The following is a 24,626-nucleotide window of genomic DNA, read 5'->3' on the forward strand; positions in this document are numbered from 1 at the left end:
GGTTAACAAGGTAGAGTGGAGATAAACCACATCTAAAAACCCCCAACAGCTGATAAACTGTGCATTTATCAGGCTTTTGATTTATTACAAACATATAACTATGGTCATCAAGCAACAGCCAGAGGGAAAAGGGGAAAAAATGGAAAAAAAAAAGATGTTGTTGGAAAGTTTTGAAGACAACAAACTGTGTTTGCTGAGTCTTCCCCCATCTGCTGCATTTCACTCTGTTCTCACAGCCTTGAGTAACAGACCCCAACTAATTGCAGAGTTCTGCCTGTAAATCCACAGCCTGGTTATTTTTAACCAACCTTTCTTCTTTTTTTTTCCCCAGAATCTCTCCAGGATGCAGAAAGGCCATAATTTTCCCACCTTCCTAATGGAAGCAGAAGTGGGTGGCAGGGGGTTGTTGTGTCCATTAGGACAGGACAGGGAATGTGAACAGCAGCTGTTGGCATCTCCCATGGGTGGTGAAGCCTAAGAGTGAAACCTGAACCATTTTTTGGGGGGGGTTCCAGGCCCCACCCTGACCAAGGTGGTGTTTTTGGAGCTCTGGGTACGACCCACCACACCTAGGGAGGATCTTGTGGATTCTGGGATATTGTCCTTTCCTTCTGGGTCATGTGGGCAGTGAGAATCCACTCTCCCCTTTCACTTGGCTCCAGCAACACAAAAATAACAGCAAAGGGCTCAGAATTGTTTGGATGGGAAAAGACCTGAAAGATCCTCTCATTCCAACCCCCTATCCAAGGGCAGGGACACCTTCCACTAAACCAGCTTGCTCCAAACCCTATCCAGCCTGGCCTTGAGCACTTCCAGGCATGTGGAATCCAATCTCCTGATGATTAAACCTCTGAGAAGGGGCCTGGAGTTTCATCTTTAGTCCCTAAGATGGAAGGGTACAGGCTGGTAACTCATAATACATAGGGATTAAAAAAAGCCCAAACTTCTGTTAATTAAACGGCTGACTTTGAGAAATGCCAGCCAAGTATTGTATGCAGAGAGGGCTATAGATACCCAGGCTTAGAGGCAGATATAAATTCTTAAAATAAAATTATTCTTTCCACGAAACAGCACAAATATCTGTAAAACTGTGGCCAGCCTTGCCAATAAATTATCTTTTCCCCAGCAGCAGTGGGAGTCTCTGTTGCTGGCAGGATTCTGTCACGCAGGACACACCAGGATGTCTCCTTCTCTCACTGACAACGTGAAAACAAATTGGGATAAAACCCCCACGCAGCTGCTGGGCTTCCCCCAGGAGGAGACACAGCCCACACGTGGGGTGGGTTGGGTGTTGGCAATTGTAGGTCATGGCAAAAAGCTTTGTTTTATGAGGGCCACCTTCCTGCTGGGCGAGTGACAAGTGTGTCCCTCTGCAGCCCCAGCAAGTCTGGCAGACGCCACCGCTGCCACCGCCTGATGACACCCAGGATTTCAGGACAAGAAAGAAGAGTTGAGCCTGTAAAACTCAGAGTTGGGTGAGAATTTAGAGCAAGGTGAGCAGTTCACAGTTCCCACCTAAATAGTTTTTTGTTGTTTGGTTTTTGGTTTTTTTTTCCCAGCTCGTTCTGGGGCAAGAACATTGCAGGGTCAGGATGTGGAGGAGTCACAATCTCAGGAGGTGTTCAAGAAAATCCTGGATGTGGCACCATGTGCTGGGTCACAGGGTGGGGATCAGTCAAAGGTTGGGCTCCAGGATCTTCAAGGTCTTTTCCAACCTGAAAGATCCTGTGATTCTCAGCATGAAAACAGCCTGAACCTTTCCCATATGTGCATCAGAAAAGGCTCTAATGCTGGAGGAATCCTGAAAGTTTCACTCATCTGATTCCTTCAGAGGGATGGAGCACTGCTCCTGTGAGGAAAAGCTGAGGGAGTTGGGGTTATTTAGCATGCAAAATAGAAGGATCCAGGAAAAACTTGTTGAAGTCTTTCAATGCTTAAAGGGAGTTTATAAGAAAGAGGGAAACAGAGTTTTTTGTAGGATGTGGAGGGACAGGACAAGTGGTGATTGTTTTAAACTGAAAGAGGGGAGATTTGGACTGGCTCTGAGGAAGAAATATTTTGTGGTGAGAGTGGTCAAACACCAGATGGGGTTATCCAGAGAAATTTCCATCCCAGGAAACATTCAAGGTCAGATTGGATGGGGCTCTGAGCAACATGATCTGGTTGAAGATGTCCCTGATCATTGCAGGAGGTTGGACTAGAAGACCAGAAGTTCATTCAAAGTTCATTTCCAACCCAAACTGCTCCATGATTCTGTTGTAAGGGGGTCTGAATGTGACCACCTGGGATGGAGTTCTGTGAAATGAGATGAAATGGATCCCAAACCAAATTCCTCCACACAGTCCATCCTGAATTGCATTAGATTGCCAAGAAAGCAGCTAAGTCAAGGTGCTCCCTAAAGATAGAAAAGTGCCCCCACTCCCCATTTCTTTCACAGGACCAGACATTTTTGCTGTTAACATTTTTTGGTTGCTGCAAACTGAGGTGGGTTAAACCCTGCCTGGCCTAAAAACTTCCAGCTGGATGTGACAAACCCCCACAGGTCCAAACTGCTTAAAACTCCTGTGCAGAGGGTAAAGTCTGCAATGTCCCATCATTCTGATGGGTTTGATAGTAAAATTAAGGGTGTGAAATTCCTGATGTGATCCTTTGCCCATGAACATGTTCATTTCTCTTATTCACCACAGTCCAGCCCAGACACTGTATTGGAAACACAGCTCTAAAACAAAATAATAGATAATAAAATCCCTGAAAATGAGTTCATTATTGAATAAGAAACTTTCTGAATTTATAGATCATAATATAACTGATAAAAACAACAACAATAATAAAAACAATTAAAAATTGTAATAATAATTAAAATAATTTAAAATAAAATAATTAAAATTGTAATAATAATTAAAATAAATTAAAAGTAAAAATAATAATAAATAATAGTATCACTAATAAAAATCAATAACATATATAAATATAAAAATAATAAATAGTAAAATAATGAAAATAATAATAAAATGTCTTTGTTGATGGCACCTTGAATCGCACTTCTGCTTTTGTTCCTAGGTCTTTCCCATCTGTCTACCCAACCCAGGTCATGACTTGTAGTTTTTTTTCCTTTCCTTATGGAACTCCCTGTCCCATCCCAAGGACCACCCAAGTATGGAGTTGGTGGGAATCCTCAGGCACAAGGAAACCTGGTGTGCCTTAGCCCACCCACAATGGATAAGTTCTTGTCGATGATTTGGGTGTCCAAGTTCTTCTGGAAATGCCTGAAAGACACCTTCAGCCCACTCCCTCAGGGTGCCCAGCTCCATCCAGGCAGGTGCCAGCAAACTGTAAGAGGAGACATTTAAATCAGGTTTTAGGTGGAAGTTCTGTACTCAGAGGGTGATGAGGCCCTGGCACAGGTTGCCCAGTGAAGCTGTGACTTCCCTTTTCCCTGGAAGCATCCAAGGCCAAGTTGGAGGAGGGCTTGGAGCCACCTGGTTGGAATGAGATGGTCTTGAAGGCGCCTTCCAACCCAAACCATTCCATGATTCTATTCTGTGATTCCATGATAAATAACTGCCTTCCTTCCCAATAAACTTGCCTGGAAAATCCAGACACATTTCACGACACCAAAATCATGGAGAAATGTTCCTGTCTCTGGAGAAGACCTCTCTGTCCAGAGGGCACAGTACAAACCTATGAGAAAATAGCAATAGCCATTATTTCTCTCATGGACACATTCCAGGGGTTTAAAAAAGAAGAATTCCAAGGATTTCAAAGGCAACTTGAAGGCTGTTTTTTGTAGGGATGGTTTGGGAAAGGGGTGGTGGATTTGAGTCCATTCTGTTTAATTCAATCATCCACTAATTCGGATGATAGGATTGTTATTAAAGCTGGAATTGGGGATAATTTGCATTAAGAAGCAACTCCAAATGCCCCTTTTTGTGGCTTCAGCTCATTTGACACAGAGAGAGAAGGCCACGTTCAATCAGAGTTCTTGTGTAGAAATCAGAGACCTTCTGGAATTTACTTAAACCGGAGCTTTGATTGAAGATTTTCATCTCTCATTACAATTTAACATGGTAAGAGATTTAACTAAGTCATATTTAAATGGTAATTAAGGGTGTTGTGGGTTTTTAAATTGATGCTATAGTAGCTCTGAAATTCCCAACATCATGTGCCAGACACATTAATGTGAGGTCACAGCTCTGAGGAACATTTAGTTAGCCCTGAGTCACTCTTGCCACTAGAAGTTTCCATTAAACCTAAATTCTCATGTTAAAAACAGATGAAAAATGCCTGTTTTGTAAATTCAAAATTATTCCAGAGTTTGTCTTAGTTTCACAAATTCGTCGGTCTCAGACAGACAAACAAAAAACAGCAGGAAGCAGAAAATGTGTAGGAGATGCAGCCTCTCATTTAAAAAATATTTTGATTTTCTGATTGGAAATGACATTTATTCCATCAGAAGTACTTTTGAACATAAATCAAAATCTGGGCACTGAAGTGAAACATTCCCTTCTAGTGAAAGCATTATCAGCTTTCCAGTCTACCAGAGGAAAACAATGTTTGATCAGATTTTATGCAAAATAGGCTACTGGGCTTTCTTTCTGCTGCAGACCACAAGGAAAATAATAAATCCATTTTCCACAAGGTCTCCTATTAAGGGGGGTCATTTCTGGGTTGGAAAATGTGTTTATGAGAAATAAAGATGCAGGGTCTGAAGGGACTTCATGATACTTTTATAAATGCCCTGATAAAGTTTCCCACTTCCAGAAGGTATTTGGAAGCCTATTTCTCCATGGAACATCAATATTCAGAGAGGTTAGAAATTCATTTCAGTATTCCACACACAATCCTTTATAAATTGGTCAGCCAGTGTTAAAGCTGCAGAAAAATATCATAGCAAGGCAGCAAGTTATGAAGACATAATTTTAAAATAACACTGGGTTGCCCCACTTTTCCAGCAAAGTTCCTCAATATGTGCATAATTTCCAAAGTTGTGCCCTGCCGAGACAAAATTCCCACTTGAGATTTATGGAGTGGACTTGGAGGTGCTGGAGGAACTGGGATTTTCTGCCTTCTAAAAGGGGATTTACAGGCGTGTGCACACCTCTATTTCTGCCTCCCTGCTATGTAGAGCGCGAGCAATCCCTGCACCACACGAGGGGGAAAACACATCCACGGCTCACGGGGAAAGTGGGGAATGTCAGAGTCTTGGCTGAGGAGATGAGAAAGGTGCTGTTTTCATATAAAAACTCATGTGAAAGTAGCTAAGAATAGGTATCCACTGCAGAAATGGAAAGCAGATTCCTGAGGGCTGCCCAGATTGGCCTTCATGAGCCTGAGGGCAGAGTTTGGGGGGAAGAATCTTTTTTTTCTTTCCTTTCTCTAACTTGTGTAAGAGGATTTTATAGCCAAAAAGGGAAACTTCTGCTCTGTGCTGCAGAACAAGAAATCAAATTTGTGAACTACGAAACAATGGAAAAATAATCTTTTTGTACTCAGTGGTGCCTGGAACATTTAACTTCACCTTGAGGGTTTTATTTGATACTGATCTGGTCTCTTAGTTCAGCCTTAATAAATAACAAGTGAGATGTGACTCTATTTTCTGAAGCAGTTCACGTCTGAATGGAGCCCAAATCCAAGGGCCTAAATTTATGAAGGTACTTGTCCCTTCTGTCTTGTTTACATGGCTTTCCTCATTCCTGGAAAAATCAGTCTGAGATGATTTTAAGAATTCTATTCAAAGAGGCCTGAAATTCCTGGGAAATCTATATCACTATTTGACTCATCTCAGCATTAGGAAGTTTCTTCACAACTTTCTTCTGGAGGGCAAACTTGTGGCTTCTTGTGGTACCTTCCACAGTCACAGAATCATGGAATAGTTTGGACTGGAAGGGACCGGAAAGATTATGGAATTCCAACCCCCTGCCATGGGCAGGGACACCTTCCACTATCCCAGGTTGCTCCAAGCCCCATCCAACCTGGACTTGGACACTTCCAGGGATGGGGCAGCCACAGCTTCTCTGGGAAACCAGGGACAGGGCCTCACCACCCTCCCAGGGAATAATTTCTTCCCAATATCCCATCTAATCCCACCTTCTGCCAATTTAACGTAATTTCCCTTGTCCTGTCCCTCCATCCCTTGTCCCAAGTCCCTCTCCAGCTCTCCTGGAGCCCCTTCAGGCCCTGGAAGGGGCTCTGAGGTCTCCCTGGAGCTTTCTCTTTTCCAGGCTGGACATTCCCAGCTCTCCCAGCCTGGCTCCAGAGCAGAGGGGCTCCAGCCCTTGGAGCATCTCCATGGCTTCCTCTGGACTCACTCCAGGAGCTCCACATCCCTCTTATGTCAGGGTCCTCAAAGATGGAGACTGTTCCAGGTGGGGTCTGTCAACCTTCTGGTCACACATTATAGGTCTGGAAATAAACCCATCTCTGCCATTTTTTTTCCATTCCAGGGTTCAGTAATTCTAATTCAGTGAAGAGAACCTTGGAACCATGAATGCCACAGTCCCTCTACATCCAAATTCAGGTTGCAAAACTTGTTCCGAACGTGAGCAAGGGTTGTTTTACACAACAAACTCTCTGTTGTTAAGGATTAGAGCATAAGGGATTGGAGAACACTGAACTGTGTGTTCCTGAGAGAGCCAAGAGAAAAGTTCACCCCTTGGCCAAATCCTGAAGGGAGCTGAGAGAGGACAGCACTTAAAAGCTTTAGATTAAATCTGATTTATGCCTCTGTCCATATTTGCCAGCAAACTTAGGAGGAACTTTTGGTGAAGACTGGAAATTTGGAAAAATGGCCGTGTAGGGAAAGGTATTAAAACAAGGTTCAAAGTAGAATCAAAGAATCAAAGAATCAGAGAATGGTTTGGTTTGCAAAGGTCCTGAAAGATCATCCAGTTCCAATCCCTGTCATGGGCAGGGACATCTTCCACTATCCCAGGTTGCTCCAAGCAACATCCAATCCCTTGAACATTTCCAGGGATGGAGCCACAAATACTCCTGCAACCTGTAGTTCCACGAATTAGGAAAACCACATAAACAAGAGAGAAGAAACAAGCATCTGCATAAATTTAGGCTCTCAGATTTAGGCTCCTTTCAATCTTTTCAAAGCTTGGAATAAATCCACATTTTCTTGTGTGCAAATAGTGGGATGGTCCCCACAAGTTAAGCTGACCTTCCTAGGCCACAAACCTACCAGCAACAACATTCTGGACATTTATTCTTCAGTATAATCAGTATCTTCAGTATAGTCAGAACAGAGACCATCCAGAGTTAAAAAAAAAATCCAAAGAAAAGCAAAATATGAGCTGTCTAGTAGCAAAGTCACTGTCAATGCACCATGCCAAATGCACAATTCAATTTTGAAGACTGCACTAAAACACCAAAAGCTGTTGCCTGCAATACTCAAAGAGCTGCTGTTTTAACTTTCCTCTTGCGTCAGTGTCTGGCACCTTTTAAGATGACAGCTTATTTGTAACTTATTCAACCTGATGCCTCCTGAGCAATGAAATGTGCCCCTGGGACGTTCTTTTTTCCCTTTTCCTCTCCGTCTCACATTTTACATCCCTCATACATTTCAACAAGTTCATAATAATTTCGCTTTGCCTCACTACTCTGATTGCTCCCATCTCCGGGTTATTTACCAAGCGGAGGGTGCTGCTGCAGAAAGGACAAACAGATTAAGGAATTCAGCACTTTGCTGTACCAGTAAGAAAATTGCATCTCTCTCTGCACATGGAGATGAAACAGGGGCTGGAAGTGGCACAGCAGTCAACCTTCACTCTTGCCTTGTGGATGGTGGGGACAAGGAAGCAGAAAACAACCCTTTTCTCCTGAATTTTCAGGGAACATTGCGGTGTTCTGGCTGCAGAGAACATATCACAGAAATAACGGCGTATTTTTATCTTTTAAGTTTTATTGGGCATGATGGGGGAGCCACTGTTTAAGCACGCTGCCTAAACACACATTTGGGCTGACAAAATGGAGCTGTAAATTCTTTTATGTAGAAGGAGAAGGGCTGTAACACATGGAGGCACCAAAATTCTCCCATCATTTGGGAACCCCAAGCTTGTAGTGAAAATCCATTGGCTGAGTGATGCAATATTCCCAGTGCACCTGGATTAGTGAATGCAATTATGGCAGTAAATATCCAATAGATTTAACCTATAAACATTTATAGAACCATGGAAGGGTTTGGGTTCTTCAAGATCATCTCATTCCAACCTTCTGCCATGGGCAGGGACTTTTTCCTAGACAAGGACCCTTTCCTAGATGAGGCTAATCCACCTAAATTTTTACCAGCTGAGGCCACAAGTGTTGCAATGAAATATTGGAGAATTTCAGCAGCATGGAAGTTGATATTCCAACTCCTTAGAAAAATGTAAAGACTTTTAGAAGCTGTTTTGGGATTGAATACCTCTCAACACATTTTCAAAAACTGGAGACCTTCCAAAGGAATGAGGGCCTGTGGACATTTCATCAAGTCCTTGAGGGCTCCTTCCAACTCAGTATATTCTGTGATTCCATGTGGTAAATGCTGGGCTGTAAAGTTTCATCCTCAACAAGCAAAATCCCTGTTAGCTCAGAAGTTCTCCAAAATAGAAAATTCAAAGTTAAAAATATCTCTCCAGCACCAGATGACTTTGTTCCCTGGAAAGTAGGGCTCGTCAAAGAAATCTGTTCTCTGTTCAAGGAGATTTCATGTCTGGGGGATAACGAAAGTCATGATGATAAAACCTACTTTGGTTCCACTGGATTATAACCAGGTGCCTTCAGGATTGAGGATGCTGCCAAATAAAGGAACAAAAAGACACATCTTACATCAATTAAAACCCGTCTCAGTCCAGCAAATTCTAATTTTAACGGGGATAGAAGGATTTGCAGTGATTTTTTATCTTCGCTGCAATCACCTTAAAGAGAAGATTCTGAGCAAATATCGTTCAATATTTTTATCACAAGGGAAAATGGTTTGAAAAAGATGGGCTTTGGGGAAGAAATTCCTTACTCTGAAGGTGGTGAGGCCCTGGCAAAGGTTTCCCAGAGAAGCTGTGGCTGCCCCATCCCTGGAAGTGTCCAAGGCCAGGTTGGATGGGGCTTGGAGTAACCTGGGTTAGTGGAAGGTGTTCCTGCCCATGGTAGGGGGGTGGAACTGGACGATATAAGGATATATATATATATATATATATATGGCTATATAATGCTTCCAACCCAAAGCATTCCATGATTCCATGATCCTGTACTAATTTTAAGGTGCACAATCACATCAGTTCATTCAAGTGGATAAGGAGCAGTTTTCTTGCGAAGTTTTCAGTGTTTAACACAATATCTGAGATAGCAAGGAGGGAAAACTTTATAATTTTGAGCTATGCAAGAGGAAGTTGCCTGAATCAAAGTGTTGGAAATTGAATTTTATGTGAATTTAGCCTTGAAATAAGACAGTATTTCCAAGAAGTGGAATTAATTATATTCACTTGTAGTTTAAAAGTGGACAGAGTAGACTGAGTATTCCCTGAAATCTCTGAGACAGAAATAGACAGCAGAATTTGCTGAAAAACAGAATTTACCTTTTGTTGGTCCTTTTGAAAGACATCTTTTAAATGAGGAAAAAAGCAAAAATCATCCACATTTCCATGAAACTGTAATCTCCAAGCTCCCAGAAGTTGCTCAGTAAATCTGACACTCCCGTACACTTCATTACTAGCTGGCAATTAGGAAGCCCATTAAATGCTGGTTAATGAGAATACTAATTGCACTGAGCAGCTGCAGGTGGCTCCCAGCACTTCCAGTTCTGGGGCAGATCCTCCATCTCACTGCCCAAGGCTGGGAAATATCCATCTCCCCAAATTCCCAGCTCTGGAACAGCCCTATCAGAGCCATCTGCTCCAGAGCTGGAGAGGGCACAGCAGATAAAACACCCAGCTCTGGATAAATCCAGCAAAGGACCAACACAATGTGAGGAAAGTTGTTCTTGGCTTTGAGAAACGCAGCTCTGGGCTTGATTAAAGGTCATGGAATGAACTGGGCAGTGGTGAGGCAGCTCCAGTCCTGGGGTCAGTTTGGGGGTCTCGTGATAAGAAGGACATTGAGGGGCTGGAGAGTGTCCAGAGAAGGGAATGGAGCTGGGAAAGGAACTGGGACACCAGGAGCAGCTGGGAAAAAGGCTCAGCCTGGAGAAAAGGAGGCTCAGGGGGGACCTTCTGCATCTTTACAAATCCCTGAAAAGAGATTGTGGTGTGGTGAGGGTCAACCTCTTCTCCTGGGCAACGAGAGATGGGAAAAGGGGGAACAGCCTCAAGTTGCACCGGGTGAGGCTCAGGTTGGATATTTGGGAAAATATCTCCACTAAAAGAGGGGCTAAACAATGGAACAGGCTGCCCAGGGAAAGGTTGGAGTCACCATCCTGGGAAGTGTTCAAAAAACCAGGCTGACCTGGCACTCTGTGGTGTGGTTTAGTGGATGTGGTGGAGATCCAGCTGGAGGTTGGACTTGATGATCTTGGAGGTCTCTTCCAAAATCAGTGATTCTGTGAACCTGAAGAAAATTTTAAATAAATTATTTCATTCAAAGGTCCTGTCATTTTCATGAGTTTTTGTGGCAAAAGGAGCACAATGGGAGCAGCAAGGTTGATTCTGGGAGGAGGGAAATTATAATCCTGTGGCAGAGCAGGCCCTGGTGTTCCTTTGAGAGGGGAACTCAGCCACGGAGGGGCTGGATTGCAAAGCCAGTCAGACTTTCAGGGGTTTTCTTCCCAAAACTTTCACACCTGTGGCTTGCAGCAAAGAAAGATCATCCTGATTCTCCCTGTGTGACAAATTCTTGTCACTGTGGCAGCATTGGGAGCCCAAAGTAGAGATATAGAGATAAACCAGATTTTGATGTCAATTCCAACAGAACCTTCCAGCACTGAAAGTTCAGCATCATTAATAATACAAAAACCTTTGAGTGCAGCACTCCACCCCCAGCCCTGCACTCCACACAATTCAACTTACTTTACTTTGATTTCATCTAATTACAAAGCATTACTCACGAGAATGACGGATTTTATTACTCACTATTATACAATTTCTGTGTTCTCCAGTCCTAACAAAAAGAAAGTACAGAAAAAGAAGTTATTTGAGAAAAAAATAAGACTCCCCCTAATAACCAAATACTTAATTTTTAGAAAGAATTTTGATGCCAAGACACAACTTTTGCTGAATTTGCCAGTTTGATTCAAACTTTTTCCGTGTTTGACATCTAATAAATGCCACGTGAAGTAATTCTGTAGTGAGCTTCAAATTTGTCACTCTCATGACTAATTCCTTTTAATTAGACTTAACAACATATAAGAAAAAAATGTCATCATTTAAAGTGAAGTCAGTGATGTATTGATTGGATAAGGACTTAACAGCATAAGTAGTTTGTTAGAAAATTATTCAAGTGAGCATATTTTTAATTTCAGGCCATTTCTTTTCTCTCTCCTAGGTCCCATTGTACATAACAGCAATATCCTTCCTGATTTTCCCTACATCCCACGCTCAAGGTACACAATGCTTTATGGAATTCTGCTCATAAACACAGTCATTTCAAGCATATGAATTAAAATGATTAAATATTCTGATAAAATAAGGCATTTTGAAGAATTCCAGAAGAGAAACAGCTTCCTTATCCCAATTATTTTGACCACACTTGATACGTGGCTGTAACAGCAAAGGTAAAAACGATGGAAATTCATCCCCAGATATTTGAGGAAATAAAATGTGAGCAGGCAGATTGTTGGCATCACCTTTCAGCCATAAATCCATGACATCACTCGGGATCATCCTGTGCCCCTTCACAAACTTTGAACAAGTTTGCAAGATTTCTTTTTGCTTGGGTGGAAATGTCTGAAAAACTCCTATTTGGGAGTTGAGATGAATCTTTGTGCAGCTCTCTCCCGTTCAGAATTCCACTCTTTTTTTGTGAGAGTTGCCCTCAGCATAAATGAATTGCCCAAAATTGTGTCATCGTAACCCAGATCTTTTAAAATCATCACTGGAGTTTATTCCTTAGCATCGCCATGGTCATGGAGTTATCTACAGTGATGAAGGGTTAATATTGTACTTTTATCTATGTTTGCTTTCTCTGGAATTTCCTCCTCTTGTTGTACTTTTTATACAGAATGAAATTAAATTTTTACTGAATTATCATTTAAGATTGCCCGAGGAAAACACCAGATCCTGAAAAATCTGTCCCGATTTAAGCCATCCTTCAACTCCTACAGTGCACAGGTCCCTCCCAGGCAGAGCAGCCTTGAGGGATGGCTGCTGGCTGTCTCAGATTGTTTAAATAATTCACAATATTTGTTTGCAAGAAGTTACTCCACCCTCAGCAGTTTGGATTTTCAGAGAACTCTTTTAGGAAATTAAACTAGGTTGGGAATTCAGTCTTAGATTTCTTCTTTATTCCAAAAGTGCTGCAAAACAATTAACTTAGTCCTACTCATTAGTCTTATGTTAATGAACATCATTGTTAACATCTGAGTGACCTCCTGAATTCCTTAGGAAAGCAGTGCTCTTACCCTTATGTCCATTGACAAGGGTTGATTTATTGTAATTAAATAGTTGATTTATAGTAATTAAACAGTTGATTGGTAGAAATAAATGGTTGATCTACAGTAATTCATGAAGAATCCAGGAGAGCAGGGGATAGACCTGGGGCAGGACAGAAGTTGGAGACTGGAGTTCCTTTTGGGCTGAAACCTGGAATTTCTCAGAGGCAGCTCCACAACGTGACAGCTCAAAATGCACAAATAATGAGGAATTATTAAACCTGTAGGATTTATTATGGAACAAACATCAGGAAAGCTTAGGAATATCAGAAATACTGAGACCACCAAAGCAGAGGGATGTGCTGAGTACCGGTTCTTGACCAGGGGAAGGAAGACCAGCTCACTTTAGCTGATTATCTTCTTGTGTTTTCCTTTTATTTTTTCAGGAACTGAGGGAAAGTATTATTAAGCCTGTAAGATTGTCCACTATCAACCACCCATTTTATTGCATCCAGCCCATTCCTTTTTTCCTTTTATTTTGTCATACAGTGGCAGTATGGAAACCCCACTATGGAAACACTTGGTAAGGATGCTGTAGGAAGATAAAAACATTGACTGTTTAGGCTTTGGAATCATCTTAAGGATTTGTGTATTTAATTCTGAAGTATCTTGTTCCCATCTTGTCCCCCTTGATACAAAATCTGACCATGACACTGAGGACTTTTAAAAGACTTCAGTGCCTTCTGTAGAAACTCCTTTGGGGTAATTTTGGCAGAGAGCTGCCAATGTATTTTGGGCCTCCCATAGAGGGTTCTCCAAGAGAAGTATAAGGTTAGGTGAATTGGTTAATACATAAAGGTAATCAGAGGATTTCTTGCCATTCCACACAGAATTTCTAGTGATAATTACCATCTTCATGGTTCTTTCACTGACTGGAAAAAAAAACCCCTAAACCCCAAAACTTGTTTGTTTATTTCTAGCTTGACTTGCAGAGTTAACTCATCTGTTGCCTCCAAAAAATTTTACTCATGTGGTTGAGTAAAGACAACATAATATTCCAAAGCAAACTGGGAGGTTGGCTCAAGTCAAGCCCTGCTCAGGCCCAGGGCCAGCAGACCACTCCAACTCATTGGAGCTGTAAAAATGTGCCTGATCAATGGATTGGGATTGTATGGTGAACCCTGAAATAATAAATATTGATTCTGACTACATAAACTTCTTCTGGCAAGAAATTGAGTTTGGCTAGTGTAAGGCTCCAGCTGCTGTCTGAGACACTGTACAAATCTTTTACACATTAATCCATCCTTTTCTCTCTCTTCTTTTTGCTTCCCAAGGATATGAACACTGATTAGATCTGGGAGTTTCTTGCACTGAGGGGCAAAAGGTGATGGCTCTGCTGATGTTGTTTTCAAGAAGCCTTGCTTGCACATATTAATATGCACAAAAAGTCTGCATATTAATGCACACTTTTGAGTTGCAAAACATCTTTGGATTCCCTAAAAGGGGCTGAATTGGCTGGTTTTTATCCCAGGCCCAGGCAGGATCAGGAACCTCTTGTCGGTCAGACAAAGGATGGTCAAAGTGTGTTCTGGAGATATCCTAAAGCTAGCACAAGTAAACAGTGTAGCACTCTGCTGAGGTAAAAAATCTTCTGGATTTAGGTCCAAACAACCAACAAGTCTTCTTTTAAGTTTTGCACAACCATTTGTTCCCTCAGTACAGAAGAATTTCCAGGAATAATCTTACACTCAGCCTCTAAAGCCCCAGGAAAAGTACAATGGGTCCCACTCCTCAACAACAGGCCTTGATCCCTCCTTTGTTCCCTCCAAGAGCCCTTTTGTGAACAAATCCACTCCTGGGAATTCTCAAATATGAACAGAGGCACCATGGGAAAAGTAGGGAGAAGTTGTTTCATAGCACAAATGTCAACGTAACCATCTGAGAGTTCCTTCTCCTGGAGAATCCATGTGAGGCAAGCGTCCTTTGGTGAGCTCCAGGAGGATTTAAAGCTCATTGTAAACACATCAGGGATGAGAGAAGGTGAGGTGAGCCAGAGAAAGGAAAGTATTGTCCTCTAAAGCAGCTGGAATTTGTGCTGAGGGATGACAAAGCCCCATCAGCAAGAAGACTCTGTCCCCACAGTGGTCTGTGACAGATTTGTGCGGAGACTCTGGCATTAAATCCATCCTATGTCTCAACCTCCTCTTTTTCTTTGGAGGAAAGCAGCTGAGAGATATCCAACACCATCAAATGATGGTTCTGATTACCAGCATCCCATATTTGTTTCAAGTAGCAGCAAAGAAAGTTTTCCTGAACATCAATTTACGACTCATCTGTTCTGGCAGTAAAACAAAACCTTGGCAAAAAAAAAAAAAACAAAAAAACCCAAAAAAAAAAAAAAAAACACCCAAAAAACAACAAAACACCTCAGGAATTAATGAAATTAATGAATTTATTGCATCCAGCCATCTGGGCCCTCTTTTTCTCTGTGGTGAATGGATACAGATTTCTGATCTGAAGGTTAAAAGACTGGAAATAGTTTCTTAAATAATGAACTGCCTCATAAAGACAGTGTTCTGCTGAAGGCCAGTGGTCAGAGCATGAATACCCAGTCTGAGAAACATGGTCTAGTGGGGAGAATCCCTACCCATGGTGGGACTGTTGGAATTGGATCATCTTTAAGGTCCCTTTCAGCCAAGCCTTTCCATGATTCCATGCTCTGTGCTTCTTCTGATTAATTGTGTCCTCTTTGTTTCCATAGAATCACAGGATGGCTTGGGTTGGATGGGTCTTTAGAGGGCACCTTTTTTCACCCCTCTGCCATGGGCAGGAACACCTTCCACAATCCCAGGTTACTCCAAGCCCCATCCAGCCTGGCCCTGGACACTTCCAGGGATGGGGCAGCCACAGCTTCTCTGGGCGTCCTGTGCCAGGGCCTCACCACCTTCACACTAAAGAAATTGTCTAATATCCGACCTAATCCTATTCTCTTTCATTTCAAGTCACTCCAGGCCTTTGTAAAACATTTCTCTCCTTCCTTCTTGCAGGATCCCTTCAGGCACTGGAATGCCACAGTTAGGTCATCCCAGAACCTTTTCCAGGCAGAACAATCCCAATTCTCTCAGCCTTTCCTCATGGCAGAGCTGCTCCATCCTCTGATCATCCTGGTGGACTCACTCCAGTAGCTCCAGGTCCTTTCTGTTGTCCTTTTCAGCATCCCCTGAAGGTCAGTGTTCCCTCACACCCCAAAGGAGGATTGACAGGAAGAGATTTTCCTCACTGAAGCCTTCTGAGAGTTCAGATTCATCCCCAAGTTGTTGCTGAATTCCAATGACAAAAGCCAAGAGGAATTAAGGTGCGATGTCTGTGTGTGAGTGGAGGTTTGGAATATTTAATGTGTTTACATTAAATTCACACCTTTACTTTAGGATGAGGAAAAAAGAGGAATTTTCTTCACCACCAGTTCCAGCTCAGCTGCATCCTGAACCAGGTCCTGATTTGTGAGCAAATGAAACTCACAAATATGAATATTAAACCCAGCTCAGGTCATTCTCTACCACTTACCCTTATCCTGAGAACAGTGTGGCAAAACTTTCCTGAGGACAACATCAGCTCCTTTTACAAACGGGGAGCAATCTCATCTCCTGGAGAACAGGCTCAATGTTTTTGACTCATTTGTGTTTTACTAGAAGGTTTTTATGTTGTTTTGTTACTGTGGGCAACAAGCTGCTTCCCGGGGTGCTCTGAGGAAAAATGCCATGACAGGAACTTTCATTCCTTGTTGTTTACCACCGTTCTGAGGTGTTCTGAAGATGCCTGGCAAAGCTCTGGCACTGGATTGGGATGAAGAAAAACAGCACTGAAGGGAAAAACAACCCTTCAGCAATGGCAGCCTTGAGAAAGGGTCCCTCTGCCTGCAGATTTGCATGGATCGCATCAGGCTGGGGGTTATGTCAGTGATAGGGCAACAAATGCACAAATCCTTTTGAAAGCAAGTAAGTTTGACTAAAAATGCCTGGCTGGGATCATTGGGGACTGAGTTTCTCCTCACTTGAGATGTGGAGGAACAGCAAAACTTCCCATCCAGAATTAATTCCCCATCTATTCCCTGCTCCTTTTTTTTGCTGGTTCACTCATTCCTCAGTGGAAGATCACGCTGAGATTTTCGTGGCCCATTGATGCTCTGATTTCTGTGAGGCACAAGGGAAAGACATGGTTGTAAATAACAATAGTGGTGATTTGTCCCCCTAAATTCACAGGCCAGTGACCATTCCACAGTAAAAGTGGGATTTTGTCCACAACTGTGACATCTCCGTATCGACAACCTCCTCTTTTCACTCTCACGCAATGGGATTTTTCACACTTGCAGGATTTATTTCATAAAATGCCAGAATGGTTTGGGTTGGAAGGAAACTGGAAGATCATCGAGTTCTACCTCCTGATGTGGGTAGAGACAATTTTCACAATCCCAGGTTGCTCCAAGCCCTGTCCAACCCTGTCCTTGGACACTTCCAGGGAGGGAGCACCCTCAGCTTCTCTGGGCAACCTGGGCCAGGGCCTCCCCATCCTCACAGGGAAGAATCTCTTCCCAATATCCCATCTAAATGTTTGAATTGTCTGGACATCCAAAGGTTTCTTTAGTCACAGGGTGACCTTTCTGCTTTCTCCCAGCTGAGGTTGCAGTTGTACTTGAATTATTTTTCTCAGCTGTAGCTATGTAGTTATGTTTATTCATGTCAATTCTGATTTTTTTTCTCTATTTTCCTACTTTCTATCTACCAATCCTTGGTTTCCTAAGCAATAAAGCTGGAAAGTATCTCATGAGAGAGTGAGTTTATTGATGGCAGACACTAAATCCATATGAGAAGGAAATGCCACAACCTGAATAACAGCCAAAAAAAGAAGAACCAAACACAGAATCACATCCAAAAATCTGGAAAATAATTATTTAAAAGGATAAATCCAACAAAATCTTCAAACAAACCACCCCTACCATCCAACAAACAAGAGCAATTATCCAAACTGCAATTCATTAACAGAGAGAAGAGAAAACATTTGGAAGTTTCATTCCTGGCATCAGGAGGCTGGGCAGGATGTAACCCCAGCCAAGAGAAATATGACTTTATGTGGAAAAAGACAGCAGGAGATGAGGAAGCAGCTCCTCTGATGGATTTCCTGATTGCCCAGAACCCCTCAGAACATAAAGATTGGTATTTTTATTGTTTTAATGGTTCTCATTTACAGAGCTGATGGGATATTTCACATCCAGCCCAGGTTTCTTTGGATTCATTCTGTTTTTTCTTTTAACTTTAGCTTATCTCTAATCCTCACCATCAATACCAATATATACAAGACCACTTTCTACAACCTGGTCAACGACAAAAAAAAAAGCCCAATAATGAACTTTAGTCAGCATTAAGAAAACTCAATGATTCTCCAGTGAAATTCTTGAAATCTCAAGGTCAGTGACTGAAGGCTAAATGACACCTCAAGAGATGCTTTTCCAACCTGATTTCCTCAGAAAATTAAGTTTTTTACACATGTAAGCAAAGATGGGAATTTCCATTTGCTCAGTTGTCACCTGTACATGTCATGGAGGCAAAATTTCCAAATTCTATTGATTTCCTCCAATGTAAAAGTTGTTCTCAAGTGAGCACCACCCTTATTAGAGATCAGTGACCATCACAATTCTTTGTGTCTCTTCAAAACTGAACTAGAAATCACTGCAGTGGTGCTGATTGTAATAAAATTAAAAATCAGCTGGAACACTGCAAAGAAAATGAAAAATTATGATCATTGTCCATTTATTTATATATATTTAATCGAAGATAGTCAGTATGTCCAAGCATTTACAAATGAGGAAAAGAAGTCAGATAAAGCATATGGAAAAAGGAAGGTTTTTATCCCTATTTTAATGATAGGCAACAAGGATGCAGAACTGTTTTGGGATTTTTTCCCAGGTTATGCACTGACAGTCAATCGAGGAAGCAGCAACTCTCCTGAAATTTCCTAACAACCAATATAAAGCAGGAGATTTTTTTTTTTCACTTCTGGATCTCATTTTCCATTGCAAATGGATTTATGTGAATGAATACAGCTCCAGCCAACAAGTTCCCATAAAGCACCAAAATGTGGTTAGATATTTGGAAGAAATAGGTACCTTTAGCAGCTTCTGAAACAGCAGAGAGAAGAAACTAAAACCCCAAAACCTTTTCCCTTCCCCTTGTTTCCATTTCTATGGAGGTCCGAGCTGAAGAATCCAGGAACTTCATGCTAAGAGGACAAAATCTTGGAGGTCTGTCCCAACTTAACTCCATGATTCTGTGATTCTCTACCCCAGCAGATCCCTTAGCTCAGCTGCCCAGTTTATCCCTGTTAATCCCAGTTTATCCTATTTCTTACAGTTGATAATTTGCAGCATGGATAGTCCATGTCTCTAGCAAATATTCCACCCAAGAGTCTCTGTCAGATAAACTCTTATAAAATTAAAAATGCCAGTTATGTATTTTTCAGCATCAACATTGCAGTGGAAATGCTGGAGCAGGTCTAGAAAGTGGGAGTTTCCTCAGAGGGGAAGAAAGAAAAATCAAAACTATGCTGCTTTGCTTTTCAACCTTTAGAACTGGAGCAGAGAAGTGAAGGTGGAGACCTCAAGAATCAGGAGAGGAAAGGCAGCACCTCCGTATTGTGCTTGGGATCTCCCCCAGACTCTTGTGAAGGATTCCTTGTGTGTCAGGTGACTCAAACCAGCTTTAAAGAGATGTAGAATCCTAAAATGGTTGGAAGAAACCTTAAAGATCACCCAGTTCCAAACCCCTGCCATGGGCACCTTCCACTCTCCCAGGTTGCTCCAAGCCCCATCCAACCTGGCCTTGAACACTTCCAGGGATGGGGCAGCCACAGCTTCTCTGGGAAACCTGGGCCAGGGCCTCAGCACCGTTCCAGGGAGGAATTTATTCCCAACATCCAATCTAAATCTTCTCTCAGTGGGAAGCCATTCCCCCTTTTCCTGTCACTCCTGACCCTTGGATTGATTTCAGAGTCTCACAGCTCTTTCTCAGGCACTCAATGATTTGCATCATGGGGATATGTTACAAAAAATGTAGAACACGAGATCAAATTCTTAATGATGGATTTAATGTTAAACTCTCTCCTCAGCTTAATCAACTTCCCTACTAAATGCCTCTCTCCTTGGATAATGCTGAAATTCCCAGAATCACGGAGTCATTGAGGTTGGAGAAGACCTCCAAGATCATCGAGTCTAAGCCGTGCCTGATCCCCACCTTGTCACCAGCCCAGAGCACTGAATGTTCAGTCATTCCTTGGAAACCTCCAGGGATGGGGACTCCACCACCTCCCTGAGCATCCCATTCCAGTTCCTGACCACCCTTTCCATGCAGAAATTACTCCTAATGAAGAAATTCCTCCTGCTTTCCAGTGGCTGCAATGCTTTCAGTTACTGTCAGATGGAGCTTGGGCGAATTTTATTTCTGTCTTCACTCCATCTTCATTTCTATCTCAGCAACAAAATGAAAAGAATAAATAATTAAAAAATTGAAAGTAAAGTTTTTAGACTCTTCTTTACTTTGGCCTCTTTCATAACCTTTGCTTAAATCCAGGTTCAAGTATTTGGTATCACACAGCTTTGAGGTGACATAACCCTGCTGACAGACTTGTTTTTCCTCAGCGTCTTCTGAGTGAAATATCTATTTTTTTGTCTAACACATGTCTGGTTTTGGCTGTTTTTCTCCCTTCCAATTTCCTGTAGGAAAAAAAAATAGAAAAGGTAATTTTTTTTATGCCATTTTATCTTCTTCCAGATTTATAACAAGTCTTATTTTGTCAGCAAAGTATGAGAAGCAACCACATTCTGCAGATGGTGTAAATTGAGGAATGCCTCATAATTCCCCCTTCAATGTGTAAAATCTTCTTCAGAGCAGACTGTTCCACTCCCACTCCTGGATTTCAGGACAGTTTAGTCTTTAGTATTACATTTGCTAATGGAAAACCACAGAATGAATTTTTTTCACCATAAAAAAAAAACAGGACAAATTCCATTAAAATGTAAACATTCAGATAAATCACACCCGTTTCAGTGGCATTTTCAATGTTGTTATGAAAAACATTCCAACCAGCAACTTAATGAAGAGTTTTGCAGCTTGTTTTGACTTTTAAAGAGATGAACATTTTCACTTCTCTTTGAGAGGTTGGATTTCTCACTTTTCAACTTCACACTTCCCATCTTCTTACTGTGGAAACACAAGGAAAAAGAAGTGGAATGAAAGTGATTTTCATGACGTTTTGCCAATGCTACTTCTTTCGATTCCATTCATTTTTCAAGAGAAATAACAAGGGCTAATTTAAAAATTAAGACAAAATTAATGGCCTAACTTTGAACTAAATCCCTCTGAACAAGCTAAACTACCAAGCACTTCAAAGAAAACCTTTCTCTGTTTGCTTTTTCTCCATGAAATCCAAACAAAACTAAGCTTAAACTATTCATTATCACCTGATGTGGTTTTACTGCCTCGTATTCTTTTTGTTCTTTCTTCCTTTTCCTGTGTTCCTCCTGAATGAATTATATAGCCAGCAAATAATTTCAATATCATTTGTCAGGAGGAAGATTTATTAAAAAACTCCTGGTTTCAGTGAGGCCTGTGGCTTGAAAGGAGAATAGAAAGAGGTGTGAGGTGGGTCATTCCTTCACCCTGATTTGCCATCAGAAGATCCACATTGATCCTGAGCTCCGGGGATATTTTTTTTTTTCAGGATACCAACAGTGGGCTTGTCTGGTGCTGTCCAGGGAAAGAAATGAGAATTTGATGATCCTCATGGGTCCCTCCCAGCTCAGGCTGTTCCATAATTTGGAGATTTTGTTTTTCTACAGTTTAGGGTGGGTGTTTCTGATGAATGCGATTCCAGCTGGGAAATATCACTGGAGGTTCCTTGCTCCACCCCTGGAGAGCAAGGCAATGGGATTGTTGGAGTTTGGGATGTGATCTCCACTCTGCACCTGCACAAGGGGAGACAAACAACATCTCTGGAGGTTCTTTATTTCCATAGAATGGTTTGGATTGAAAGGAGCCTTAAAGATCACCCAGTTCCAACCCCTCTGCCATGGGCAGGGACAATTCCCACAATCCCAGGTTGCTCCAATCCCTGGCCTTGGACACTTCCAGGGATGGGGCAGCCACAGCTTCTCTGGGAAACCTGTGCTGGAGTCCAGTTTGCTGTCACAGGGAAGGATTTATCCCTAATATCCCACCTATCCCTGCCCTCTGGAAGTAGGAGGCCATTCCCTGTGTCCTGGCATTCCAGATCTTTGTCCAAGCCCCTCTCCAGCTCCCTTGGAGCCTCTTTAGGCATTGGAAGTATGAGGATTTTGGAAGGATTTTTGAATGAGTTAGAGACAAGGCCTCTGAGTTGTTTTTGATGATGCAATTTATTTTTCCTTTCTTCTAGGAAATTGAGATTGACTCACATCTTTACTGCATGGTTCAGAAGGTCACAAGACCCCTAGTTACAAGACTTTTTAAGGATTTACTGACTAATAAAACACTGCCAACAAGGATATTTATGTTTTTGACCTAATCCTTAAATATTTCATCTTATGGACTCAGGCTACAGTGTAAGCTTTCTTAGCCAATCATGTTATGATACACAAATCTACAGTACTGCATTCTAAACTTCTTGTTTACCTTTGTAACTATTATTTTTTCTGCATCTTTAAAACTCTAAACTTTCTTCCACTTAACATGTCTCTTCTTTAAACTATAAATCCATATTTTTGCTTCTAGCACCGATGTTTTGAAGCCTTTTACAAGGTCTCAAATCAAATCTTGTGTTCAATTCTAAGCTTTGGTTTACAGGCCCAAAGTTCTGAGAATTCCCTGCATTTCAGATCCCAACAGGAAAGAGCTCTAAGTTCTCCCTGGAGCCTTCTTTTCTCCAGGCTGAACAAACCAACTCTAATTATTAAAATAAAGGAAATCAGTGTGGGGAGATGACATCTGAAATCAGGTGGCAGAAACCCATCTCTGAGCTCGTTTTCCTGCCTTTCCAACTGTTCCGTAGCTTTCCTTTTGAGGACATTGCAGGAAGTTTAATTCCATCAGGGATTACCAGAGGTTTGTACTTCCAAAGCCTGTGCTTTCCAGCAAAACATCCAAACAAAACCACCTCTCCCTGACAGCACGCTCCTGTAATTACACCTTTCAGCAATTCCTCTGTTGTTTCATCCCTTCCCTGGAGGCAAAGAGAAGCAAATCACCCTCCCTTCTGCCAGCCCTTCCTGCTCTCTGACTCACCAGCAGGGAGAAGGTTTGGAATCAGGGTTTGGAATCAGGGTCCATCCCCCCAGAAATGGAGCCGGTGCAGTTGCAGGATGCCTTTGGAAGTGAGGTGGGAGTGGGAGGTATGTGATCGTTAAAACACAATCAGGGAGAATTATAGGTACCCCACTCTGCCGGGAGCTGACGGGAGCAGAGGAGCAGGAAACGGTTTGGAGAGATGATGTAACAGGAGCTGCTGTCACTACCTGTGCACCTCAACAGGTAATTAATCTTGTAATTAACAATTGTCAGACGAATGATTCAGAAAGAGGAAATTAAGAGGGTGATCTGGCTTCACAATGGGAGCTACGTCAGCTCCCAGCAGTTCACCTGCTCTGAGAGAGATCCAAAAATGGGTGTAGGTAAGAAGGGAAGATTCTGACAGCTCCTCCAGCCCTGCTAATTGTTGTATAGAAGCCTGGAGCCACTAATAAGGTAATTTTGGGTATAATTTTCCTCTTGGAGAGGAGCAAGGATTACATTAAGCAGTGTTAGGGTGCCTCAGGATGTGAAACCCAGGCACAAGGTTGCCCAGAGAAGCTGTCCCATCCCTGGAAGTGTCCAAGGCCAGGTTGGACAGGGCTTGGAGCAACCTGGGATATTTATAATTTATTTAATAATTTATAATTTATAATTTATAATTTATAATTTATCATTTATCATTTATCATTTATCATTTATCATTTATCATTTACTATTTACTACTTACTATTTATTATTTACTATTTATTCTCCACCCCTGGAAGTGTCCAAGGCCAGGTTGAACAGGTCTTGGAGCAACCTGGGATATTTATTATTTATTATTTATTATTTATTATTTATTATTTATTATTTATCGTTTATCATTTATCATTTATCATTTATCATTGATTCCCCATTCCTGGAAGTGTCCAAGGCCATGTTGGACAGGTCTTGGAGCAACCTGGGATAGTGGGAAGTGTCCTTGCCCAGGGCAGCAGAGTGGAACTGAATGATTTTTAGGTCCCTTCCAACACAAACTATTCTGGGATTCTGTGATTATTACATTACATGTGTTTTCCAGAGGGATTTCTCTCAAACTCTGCCTCCTAGATATTGCAGATAGGACAGAGCAATTGATGCAGTTAAGAATTGAAACAAAAATCAGCATGGAAAAAAAAAATCCTCTCCATTACCTCTCCTCCCTCCCAATGGGGGAAAACCAAAACGTGAAACAGCACCTGAGATAAAGCTAAACTCTTTCTTTTGACTCAGAAGTGCTTCTTCAAGTTAGTCCATCTATAAAAAAATCAACCATTTATTATATACTGAAGTCAATTTTTCAAAATTAAAAGCTGCTATTTTTAAATTAAAGATGAAAAGGTCTAACTTAGAAAAATGTCAAAACAAAGGGATTTGGCATTTCCAAAGTGAAACTTTTCTTTTAGAAAATATATAGGGGAATTACCCTGACATTTAAACATATTCCCACATTAATGGTTTGCAATTTTGGGTGAAAACGCCTCTAAATTCAGCCTAATTCAGTAATGATTTTCATGCTGGTAAGAATTTATTTTTATTTGGGACTGTTGGGTGCTGAAATGAAAAATAGAAATACCCATGTTTGCTCTAAATGAATTTATAATCAGTTTTATGATTGTCTACCAAAGATTTGATGCACTGATAATTCAGTTTAAGAACAGAGGGTCCTGCTGCATTTGGCTGGCTGCTGAGCAGCCCAGAAGATACTGAAAAATCACAGGATCATGGAATATTCTGAGTTGGAAGGGACTCACAAGGATCAGTCCGACTCCTGGCCCTGCCCAGGCCATCCCAAC

General features: G+C 41.7%; 1 long non-coding RNA gene across 1 annotated transcript; it reads left to right on the plus strand.

The window, feature by feature from the left end:
- Positions 1-7,627: 7,627 nt before the first annotated feature.
- LOC139587495 (uncharacterized) lies at positions 7,628-20,083 on the plus strand. The gene is made up of 2 exons (XR_011678412.1): positions 7,628-7,698; positions 19,658-20,083. It is a non-coding gene; the product is annotated as an uncharacterized lncRNA (long non-coding RNA).
- Positions 20,084-24,626: the final 4,543 nt, after the last annotated feature.

Source organism: Agelaius tricolor, unplaced genomic scaffold (genome assembly GCF_023055355.1).
Source record: "Agelaius tricolor isolate 1412-34295 unplaced genomic scaffold, bAgeTri1.0.p SCAF_2, whole genome shotgun sequence".
Taxonomy (NCBI): domain Eukaryota; kingdom Metazoa; phylum Chordata; class Aves; order Passeriformes; family Icteridae; genus Agelaius; species Agelaius tricolor.